Here is a 12,171-nt window from a genome sequence, read left to right as displayed (position 1 = left end):
CATATTTGGGTTTAATAGATTTTATCTTTCGATACTATAACATTAGCTTTATTGATTGGATCGAGATAATAAATAAAAAAATAAATTAATAAGATGAATTATTTTTGTGGATTTGACTAATCTAATTCTTTACATTGGGATTCCTATTTTCGTTCATCTCAGATTAGTTTTATTTTAATTTTTTATACTTTGAACTGTGATCGTTTGTAAGTTTGAAATTGTGAATTAATGTTGTCTCTATGGATTGATCATTGCTTACCAAGGTTTTTAGTATTTTGTTCTCTTTTATTTTTATTAATAGTCTGCACCGAACAGGGGGAAAATGTAATACCCTAGATTTTTATGCGTATCTCGAAGAAATTCGTAAGTCAAACAAATAAGATTTTTTATAAAATTAAAATTTGACAAATCCGATTATACAATTAGATCTGCATAAAAAAATTAATCAAAATAGATTATAAAATAGCAAAAATCAGAGTTCGAGACATAAACTTATTAAACAAAAGAAAATAATTATATTAATGACCATTATGTCCCTTGGATGTTATAAATACCAACTTCAAGGAATACCTTAGCCTTCTTCTACCTTTCGATTTGATTACCATCTACTTAGAGTTTCTGTTAGGTGTCGTAGGAGAAGAAAACTTTCGATTCATCATCAGCTTCGAGAGATTACGAAAAGTTAGAACTTTCGATTACTTTGGAAAAGAAAGCTTCATAATGAACCAGATTTTATGCGTTTTTCGATGATTACTTGACTTAGATCTAAGGTAGGGAAATTTTGGATCTTATTAATAATTGTAGTTTTAGAACATCATAGCTTTCCAAACAAAAAATATAATATGTTGCTAAACATTAGGAAAAATAATTTTCTTAAAAATCATGAACGATTTTGTAGTTTGATGATTTATCTTTAAACCCACATCTAAAAAATTGTTTGTATTTGAATACAAGAAAAATCAAAACTTGGATATAAAAAAAATCATTACCTTTTGAAAACTTTGGTTTTGGAGAAGATGTTATCGATGCCACTGATCAACAACTGACACATTCTATCAGTGCCATCGACAAAAAATTCTTGTATCATTGACAGACTTGCCCAAAATTGGTGCCATTGACAAAAAATGTCTCGGCTACCAATTTATCCCTGTTTTTTTTTTTATATACAATTTTTGGTCATTTATTTTTAAAAATGATTTATATAAAATGATTTTTGGTATTTAAATTAATTTACAATTTTACTTTTGTTTTCTAAAGAGTGTACAAGATTTTATGGGAATTAAGAAGTAAAAATTGGTTAAATGTTGAAATTTTGAAGGAATGCATAATCTTGATGTTACAAACGAGAATGTGGACTCTCATTGTTTGCGTGTGGTGGCAAGTGAATACTCGAGTGTTAACTTTTACTTTCTATTATCACAATAATATGATTACTTGTTTATGTATGATTTTATTATAGCGAGGAGATGAAAATTATTTTATTTTATGGGTTTGGTTAGTGCATGGTAAGGGAACCAGATGTCCATTCCACACCCTTGTATGTTTTATTTCTATTTTATTTAAAAAATAATAATACTTATACATTACTATTTTGGGATTCGTTAAAGAGCTTGTGAAAATGTTAAGGGATAGTCTATCATATCACGTCTGAAGTGACATACTATCCTATTATGAATAGTTGCGATGGTAAGCTCTTATGTAGTATGGGGGTGCATAGGGGAGTAGTATCACAACTAAGATATAGGATATTCCTATTTATCTTTATCAATGAACTATGTGATGTAATTATAGTTTGTGAAAGTGGAGAGACATCTTAGAGAACCATATATTCACTTCATAGGATTAGATGAAGATAGCTACTCAATGACCATTAACAGTCTATAGAGTAGTTGAGCATATTGACATTTCATGAAAGGACATGTACCTTATAGTCACAATCAATGGACAACTGAAACCAAATAAATGGTTATCCAATTGTGATAAATACCAGCCACAAAATCAAGAACTAATGATGAGGTTCCACATCGATGAAGTTTAGAACATATTCGGATCTTAATTGAGAGGTATCCATTCATGGTTTTCAATACTCTTAGCAATTACAATACCATTGATTGTATTTATACTGCTTTTTATGCTTTACCTTTGTCAAATCAGAATTTATTATGCAAACTGCTAAAAATAATTTCTATTTTATATTTCTAGCATGGTATTGTTAAGTTACTTTTATATTGTTTACACTTAAAACTTGCATAATTTTTTAAATGTATTAGAATGAATTTTTCCCATGTTAGAAGACTGATAGTCTAAGATAGTGATTTATCTACTTGGTAACTCCCCTATTACATACCATATCATTTCTTGTAGATCCTCCCATAGTCGAGGAGTAATTAGAGGATGCTCCACCAGAGTGTCATCTAATTGGGCATATCAATGACTAGAGTCTATTTCTAAGTGAGAACTAAAACTATTTTTACTAGATCTATTTCAGTTTAGGTATTATGAATCTTCTATTTCATTTATTTTGAGAGTATGGATGATGTTAGTGTGAGGTTTTGCCAACTTCTATTTTTGGCAGATTTTTGAGTTTTAGTTTACATTTCAATTATTTTTAACGCACTTATATTTTAGATTATTAGATTATTCAACAACAATATTATATGTTATTACCATATTACTTATTTATATTATTATCATTGCGGGGAGTGTATATTTGAGTGCTTTCGATTCTAGCATGGAATCATGAGAATTTGTGTTTGAATTTGGGGGCACCACAATTCATTTTTCAATGGCCAAAAAGCTATCATAAGACATTTTTGTCATCCCAACTATTCCTCACAGTGAATTTAAGTTTGCAAATAAAATTTTATAGGACTCAAATACTAAGGGGGATGGGGATGGGCTTGGACTTGTAGCTTATGGTGAACCATAAATGTATTGCAATGCAACTTTGACCTTGTGGGTTCAAGTCTAGCTTACGAATAAATAATCTAATAAAAAGTTAACCTTAATATTTTTGCTTAAATTATTGTGTGTAAGAGTACCACGATCAACACTATGTAAAAATTGAAAATTTGAATGGGACAACGCCAACTAATTTTAGAAACCTAAATTTGACGGCCTAGGGCCATTGAAATTTTTTATGTTCTCCAGATTCGATGGCTAAGAGCAGTCTAATTTCTCCCATCCTCCATTAATTTGATAGTTTTGGCTTGACAAATATATATGTATAGATATATGGGTCACGTTCAATGGCAAACTTGTTAGCAAACTTTTTGGCAAAACATTTTTCAAAACATAAGTTAGAAGTTTTGGAATGGGCTGATTTTTGGTGAGGATGATCTCTACGGTGAGGAGATCATCATCACCAAAAATCAGCCCATTCCAAAACCTCTAACCCCATCAAAAACAGTTTACAAAAAATTGACAGTCCACGATTTTTCAACTTATAAACATGGGTTAGAAGTTTTGGAATGGGCTGATTTTTGGCGAGGATGATCTCCTCACCGTAGAGATCATCCTCACCAAAAATCAGCCCATTCCAAAACTTCTAACTCATGTTTTGAAAAATGTTTTGCCAAAAAGTTGGCCAGTGAATGCTACCCTATATATATTCGACAAAGAAAATTTTGATGCCTTGATAATTTTATGAAATTTGATTGTATTGGGCTGTTGAATGTAAGCTTTTTTTTTTTTTTTTTTCTTGTTATACAAATTCCAATTACCTTTCTCCTGATTGATAATCATAAATTCAGGCTTTGTCCCATCATACTATTAGAGTGAGGGTCTTTAACATGACTAGAAATTTGGATAATTGATTGGGCTTTATGTAGTTTATTGTGAGTAGTGAGACACTCCTTCCATATTTATCAATAACGATCATTTTATTAATTGGAACATTGAAAACTTTATTCTAGGGATGTACATTCGGATAGAACTGAACCAAATTTTTGGGATCGATCCAGGTATAGCTGAAATCGAAATCGAATTGAAAATTTCGTGTTCGATTCAGGTTTGGATTTTTTTCTAATGGGAGCAGCCAAAATTGAACCAAACCAATTTTTTCGGGTCTAGTTTTGATTTTGGGTTCAGGTAAACCGTTTTTTTGTTTAAATTATATACATGGGTACCCATTTAACCGAAACCCATCCAAAATCGGAATCGAAAACCTTGGTTCCGATTCCTTTTTTTTATTGGAACTGATTAGAGCCGGGTTTTAAATGGAACCATACCGATAGGAACCAGAACTGTTAGGTTCTATCCAATGGGTACCCGGAACCAATTTATTTTTTCATTTCTTTCCATACAATATATGATTTAAGTTATTTTTTTATTTCAAAATAAATGCATGTTATATAAATTTTTTCAATTTTTCATATAAATTATTGATTGGAGCTTAAAATGGGTTACTCTTCTAAAAATTTAGTACTTTTAATTAAGATAAATTTTTTTTGTTGAAATTAATTATTAATTTGTATTTTAAATATAATAAATTATAACTAAGTAAATCATTTTGCTGATTATATGTTAATTGTTTTAAAGGAAAAATATTTTATAATGATTTGAAGTACTTTTTTTCTCATTCGATTGTTAAGAACCGAAATCGATGGGTACCCATGATTTTTGGTGATTCCAAGTCTAGGTCCATTTATTTTGGAACCTGATCTAGATCGACAAGGACCAAAATAGAACTAAGTATAATTGTTATGGTTCTAAGTTCCTTAGGAACCGAACCGGAACAGACCCATTGACACCCCTGTAAGATTTACAATAACTTATATAGTTTACTTTATAATTTTTTAAAATATATTATTACCATTAAAATAAATTCAATGCAATTTTTTTTAGAGAACTACTATTGCCACAACAACTTTTACCAATGCCATACAAATTCCTATATAAATCACCAAAGAATGCACATAGTTGGTGTGGCAATAGCAACTCCTTTTTTTTTATTCTATTGCCTATTATGTGTATATATATAAAGAATACAATATAAAGATAAAACATTTAATTGTTTTCCATTTGGTAACTATTTATTATAATAAAATAGTTACTTTGATTTTAATTTTGGGAAATGTTCAGCAAACATTTTGGCAAAACATTTTTCAAAACATGGGTTAGAGCTTTTGGAATGGGCTGATTTTTGGTGAGGCTGATCTCTATGGTGAGGAGATCATCATCACCAAAAATCAGCCCATTCCAAAACTTCTAATCCCATCAAAAATGGTTTACAAAAAATGGACGGTCCACGATTTTTCAACTTGTAAACTGGGGCTAGAAGTTTTGGAATGGGCTGATTTTTGGTGAGAATGATCTCCTCACCGTAGAGATCATCCTCATCAAAAATCAGCCCATTCCAAAACCTCTAACCCATGTTTTGAAAAATGTTTTGCCAAAATGTTTGTTGCTAAACGGGACCCTTTAATTTATATATATATATATATATATATATATATATATATATATATATATATAGGGAAATGTTCAGCAACAAACATTTTGACAAACATTTTGGCAAAACATTTTTCAAAACATGGGTTAGAGGTCTTGGAATGGGCTGATTTTTGGTGAGGATGATCTCTACAGCGAGGAGATCATCATCACCAAAAATCAGCCCATTCCAAAACTTCTAACCCCATAAAAAATGGTTTACAAAAAATGGACGGTCCACGATTTTTCAACTTGTAAACATGGGTTAGAAGTTTTGGAATGGGCTGATTTTTGGTGAGGATAATCTCCTCACCGTAGAGATCATCCTCACCAAAAATCAGCCCATTCCAAGATCTCTAACCCATGTTTTGAAAAATGTTTTGCCAAAATGTTTGTCAAAATGTTTGTTGCTGATATATATATATATATATATATATATATATATATATAGGGTCCCGTTCGGCACCCTAAGTTTTACCACACACTTTAACAAACGCGTTTTGTCTTACATGGGTTAGAAGTTTCGGAATGTGCTGATTTTTGGTGAGGATTATCTCTATGGTGAGGAGATCATCCTTACAAAAAATCAGCTCATTCCAAAACTTCTAACCCCATCAAAATTGATTTACAAAAAATGGACGGTCCACGATTTTTCAACGTGTAAACATGGGGCTAAATATTTCGGAATGGGCTGATTTTTGGGGAGGATGATCTTCTAATCATAGAGATCATCCTCATCAAAAATCAGCTCATTCCAAAACTTCTAACACATGTAGGACAAAAAATGTTTGTTAAAGTGTGCGATAAAACTTAGGGTGCTGAACATTTCCCATATATATATAGGGTCCCGTTCGCCACCCTTAGTTTTACCACACACTTTAACAAACGCGTTTTGTCTTACATGGGTTAGAAGTTTCGGAATGAGCTGATTTTTGGTGAGGATGATCTCTATGGTGAGGAGATCATCCTCACCAAAAATCAGCTCATTCCAAAACTTCTAACCCCATCAAAATTGATTTACAAAAAATGGACGGTCCACGATTTTTCAACGTGTAAACATGGGGCTAAACATTTCGGAATGGGCTGATTTTTGGTGAGGATGATCTTCTGATTTTTGGGGAGGATGATCTTCTAATCATAGAGATCATCCTCACCAAAAATCAGCTCATTCCAAAACTTCTAACCCATGTAGGACAAAAAACGTTTGTTAAAGTGTGTGGTAAAACTTAGGGTGCTGAACATTTCCCATATATATATAGGGAAATGTTCAGCAACAAACATTTTGACAAACATTTTGGCAAAACATTTTTGAAAATATGGGTTACAGGTTTTGGAATGGGCTGATTTTTGGTGAGGATGATCTCTACAGGGAATAGATCATCATCACCAAAAATCAGCCCATTCCAAAACTTCTAACCCATCAAAAATGGTTTACAAAAAATGGACGGTCCACGATTTTTCAACCAGTTAACATGGGGCTAGAAGTTTTGGAATGGGCTGATTTTTTATGAGGATGATCTCCTCACCGTAGAGATCATCCTCACCAAAAATCAGCCCATTCCAAAACCTCTAACCCATGTTTTGAAAAATGTTTTGCCAAAATGTTTGTCAAAATGTTTGTTGCTGAAAGGGACCCATATATATATATATATATATATATATAAGGTCCCGTTCGGCACCCTAAGTTTTACCACACACTTTAACAAACACGTTTTGTCTTACATGGGTTAGAAGTTTCGGAATGAGCTGATTTTTGGTGAGGATGATCTCTATGGCGAGGAGATCATCCTCACCAAAAATCAGCTCATTCCAAAACTTCTAACCCAATCAAAATTGATTTACAAAAAATGGACGGTCCACGATTTTTCAACGTGTAAACATGGGGCTAAACATTTCGGAATGGGCTGATTTTTGGGGAGGATGATCTTCTAATCATAGAGATCATCCTCACCAAAAATCAGCTCATTCCAAAACTTCTAACCCATGTAGGACAAAAAACGTTTGTTAAAGTGTGTGGTAAAACTTAGGGTGCTGAACATTTCCCATATATATATATATATATATATATATATATATATATATATCTATATATATGGGTAGCGATCAAGGGCAAACTTTTTAGCAAACTTTTTGGCAAAACATTTTTCAAAACATAGGTTAGAGGTTTTGGAATGGGTTGATTTTTGGTGAGGATGATCTCTACGGTGAGGAGATCATCCTCACAAAAACTCAGCCCATTCCAAAACTTCTAACCCCATCAAAAACAGTTTACAAAAAATGGACGGTCCACGATTTTTCAGCTTGTAAACATGGGTTAGAAGTTTTGGAATGGGCTGATTTTTGGTGAGGATGATCTCCTCTCCGTAGAGATCATCCTCACCAAAAATCAGCCCATTCCAAAACCTCTTACTCATGTTTTGAAAAATGTTTTGCCAAAAAGTTGGCCATTGAACGCCCCCCTATATATATATATATATATATATATATATATATATATATATAGGGAAGTGTTAGAAGCCTTAAAGAGAGCCAAATATTGTGCCAAACATTTTTAAAAATAGGGGTTAGAAGTTTTGGAATGAGCTGATTTTTTGTGGGGATAATCTTTATGGTGAAAAGATCATCCTCACCAAAATCCAGCTCATTCTGAAATTGCCTACCCTTGTTTAGAAGTTGAAGAATCGTGGACCGTTCGATTTTTATAAATATCTTTTTATGGGGTTATGAGTTTCGGAATGGGTTGATATTTGGTGAGGATGATCTCTAAGAAGTTTCGAAATGGGCTGATATTTGGTGAGAATGATCTCATCATAGAGATCCTCACATATAATCAGTCCATTCTGAAACTTCTAACCCATACCTTGAAAATTTGTTTGGCTCTATTTAGGGCCTCTGATATATATATATATATATAGGGTAATGATCCGTAGACACATAAAGCTACTCATAAAGCTACAACGTTTTTGTCTTATAGGGCAAAAAGGTTTGGAATGTACTGATTTTTTGTGAGGATCATCTCTATGATGAGGGGATCATCCTCGCAAAAGATCAGCCCATTTCAAAACTTCTAACTCCATCAAAAGTGGTTAACAAAAAATGGACCGTCCAAAATTTTTTAACTTGTAAACATTGGGCTAGAAGTTTTGGAATGGGCTGATTGTTTGCAAGGATGTTCTCCTCACCATAGAGATCATCCTCACAAAACATCAGCTCATTCCGAACCTTTTTGCCCATATAAAACAAAACACGTTGTAGTTTTATGAGTAAATTTATGTGTATCCTATATATATATATATATATATAAGTAGAAAGAAAAATGGTTATTGTGTTGTATAAAGTATAAAATATAAAGATAAAAACACAATTTTTTTATTGATAATCATATATTATTATAAAATAATTATTTGTTGTATATTGTATGAAATATAAAATATGAAGATAGAACTTTTTTTATCCTAATTGGTTAGGATAAATTACATAAAATAGTGACTTTGTAATCTATTGTACAAATCCTATATATAAAGAAACTTTCATTTGATTGGTAACTATTTTCTATTATAAAATAGATACTTTATTTCCAATTATATAACTATAAAGATAGAAGGTAGTGTGGGGGGAAAATATTTCATATTTATATTTTTAAAATTTTGGGTTTTAAGGCGTTCAGCTCTGCTTTTGGTTTGGAGTCGGTCCGTTTCCCAAGGTTGTAAACCAAAACATTTTGGTTAAGTCCATTTGGGTTCGGTTCTGATTTTTTGATTCGGTTTCAGAATTGTTGTCTGGTAATGGGTAATTTGTACATCACTACTTTAGTCAATAACATTAGTTCAGCTTGAGAACGATGTATGCTTCGTTTTGATCTCAATGATAAATTTTTTACTTAGTATCTAATAATAATTCAATTTTCATATTCAGGGTTCTACCCTCGTGACATTCATTTTTTAATTTTCCATCATATCCTTAACATTTAGGGTATGTTTGATTGCACATGGAAAATAGGGTGGAAAATCAATTTCCATGGAAAATGACATTTTTCAAGTGTTTGATTGCACATGGAAATGGAAATTCATTTTCCACCCCATTCAAAAAGTCTATTAAATCATGGATTTCACTTTCCCACCCATATGGGTGGGAAAATGAAATCCACCCATATTTTCCATCATCAATTCTTCCCTACCACCACTACCACCACCACCACCACCACCACCACCATTACACTAACCTCGCCGTCGTTGTCATTGCCGTGGTCACCATCGCCGTCACTTACCTCCGTCGTCGCCATCGTCGCCGTCGTCACTGTCGCGGTCACCGACACCGTCACCTCTTCGTCGCCGTCGCCGTCGTCGTCATCGTCGTCGTCGCCACATCCTCCCCCCTCCCTCTTCCTCGTCATCTTCTTCTTCCTCTCCCTCTCCTCTCATCTTCTTCTTCCTTCTCCTCTTTTTCTTCCTTCTCATATTTTTTCCATGATTTTATCCAAGTGAAATCAAACAATGGAATTTGATTTTCCAACCCTACCTATTTTCCACAACTAATTTTCCATGGATTTCAAATTTCATGGAAAGTGACTTTCCATGCAATCAAACATACCCTTAGTTTTTATTTTCAAAATCAGCTGTAACACAGCAATACACACAACAATCGATCTCCGCGACAGACCACACTCTGGCGGATTTCACTCTGCTACGCTTCTTTTGGGGCCCATAGTTCCTGGGTCAGCGTTTCACAATGTCGGGTCATCAGTGTCCGCTTTATGAAATTTAAGCCCAAGAAGTGATGCCATTTCCAATAGCAAATGTAAGAACGTAAAACCCCGTCCTAACATAGTACGATTTTGAGTTTTACTGTGTTAGCAAGGGGTTTTCATATCACCAATAATTAAAACAGATTGAGACATAATCAAGCAAATAAGAGGCTTAAGCACACATGTTTTATGAAGTCTTTTGTTCCTAGCTATATGGATTAAGCACAGGCGTAATCTCTTTGAATAGTTATAGAGACTACATATGAATTATATGAAGTCTTTTGTTCCTAATATTAAAAACAACACCCTAATCTTGTAAGTTAATTTTTCTTGGACTTTGATTTTATATTGAATTCTAAACTACTAATTTTGTGGTCGAGGAAACACGATGCTGAGATACTAATGTAGAAAATAAAACAAAACTTTCTACATTAAGGTGAATTATATGTAACATGCTCATAGTTGACACTTCTATTACATGTTTCTTTTTTCAAAAGAACATTTCTGTTAATTAATCATCTTGGGGGCACTTTGATGAAGATATTAGATCTTAATAAATCTAGTGTGAAAGATCTTACAAATCTCCATCTTCATCAATATGCATTAGTTATCACCTTGACAACAACATATGTTTCCTTTCAGCCACAATGATTAATTATTAATTAATATTAAATGATAGTTTTTTTTTTAATATTTAGGGTTGTTCACCCACTACGTTCATTTTTTTTCCTAAATGCACATAGGTGCAAAACACCACCATGCAAAGTCGCCATCGCTTGCAGACCTTCTTTGTGGTAGATTTCACCACACTTTGGGGTAACAATTACTTTTGTACCTTTCTTTTTTAATTCTCAAGGTAGTCCTCTTCCCATATTGTTCCTCATGAAATTTGAAATGAGCTGTGGTGCTAGTTCTAATTAAATATGCCAACCCAACCAATACACCAAATAAAAAACCCCTAAGTGTAATTAATGTCAACCACCCACTAATTTAGTGTTTGTCAATAGACTCAAAATGTATGCACATAAAATATTTGTCGTCTTGCTCATTTCACGGTGAATTTAAATTCACATAAATTTTTTTTCTATGACTCCTATTGGAGTTGGATATAGAGCTTATGGTCGACAGTTGACGTATTGCAACATAACTGTGGGCTCATGAGCACAGATCATCTTCTACCACTCAAAAGAAGATTGTTAAAAGTATTGTTATTATATTACTACTTCTATATATTTTATAATTACAGATCACTCTTGCAATGTTTCATCCATTTTCCAGTTTTAATTTCTTAGTGAGGGAAAATAAAATAAAAATACACAATTAGAAAAATAACCCCTCTAGAACTAGATTTGGTGAAAATATTAGAGATATATTGTTGTGGCTAAATCCCAAACCACACATGGAAGCCCGATTATTGGAATTAATCCCTTCTAAGAACAAGTCAATCAATTGCAACAATCAAACTGTAAGAATATTTTGCAAAGAAAATACAAGTAACAATAAAGAAAGTAGATAAAAGAACACAACCACAACACAAAATATACGTGGTTCATTTACAATAAGGTTCCATCCACGAGCAAGTTGACAAGAAGAAATCAACTAATCAAAGAAGAAATTATATGAAAAAAAAATATATCAATAATCCTATAAATTATATGATATCTTTTTTGTTCCTGATATGAAAAAATAAATAAATTCTATCAACAATCCTCTAAATTATGAATTACATATTTTTGAAAAATCTTCCAAATCTTTTTTCGTCATCTATTTGCATTAATTGTCTGTTTGAGAAGGACATCTGATCCCTCTTGGTCAGTGATAAACATTATAGGCATCTTGAAAGCTCTAAGATAATTATAAATTGAACATGTGAAACATTTAAATTTATTTAAAAGTTATAAGATGTATTATATTGATTAGGTGAAATGGATAGTTGAGCTGACGATCACAAAGAAATTAATATTAATGATTCATTTTGATATTTGGGTCCACCATAA

General features: G+C 32.5%; 1 protein-coding gene across 2 annotated transcripts in view; it reads left to right on the top strand.

Moving 5' to 3' along the window:
* LOC147394070 (major latex protein 146-like) overlaps positions 1–12,171 on the top strand; it is an 85,176-nt gene that overhangs the window by 71,478 nt on the left and 1,527 nt on the right. The gene's annotated exons all lie outside the window — the stretch shown is intronic.

This window comes from Akebia trifoliata, chromosome 9 (assembly GCF_017979445.1).
Source record: "Akebia trifoliata isolate Shusen 1 chromosome 9, ASM1797944v1, whole genome shotgun sequence".
NCBI classification, from domain to species: domain Eukaryota; kingdom Viridiplantae; phylum Streptophyta; class Magnoliopsida; order Ranunculales; family Lardizabalaceae; genus Akebia; species Akebia trifoliata.
Note: the sequence above shows the minus strand (reverse complement) of the source record. Positions and strands in the feature narration are given on the sequence as shown.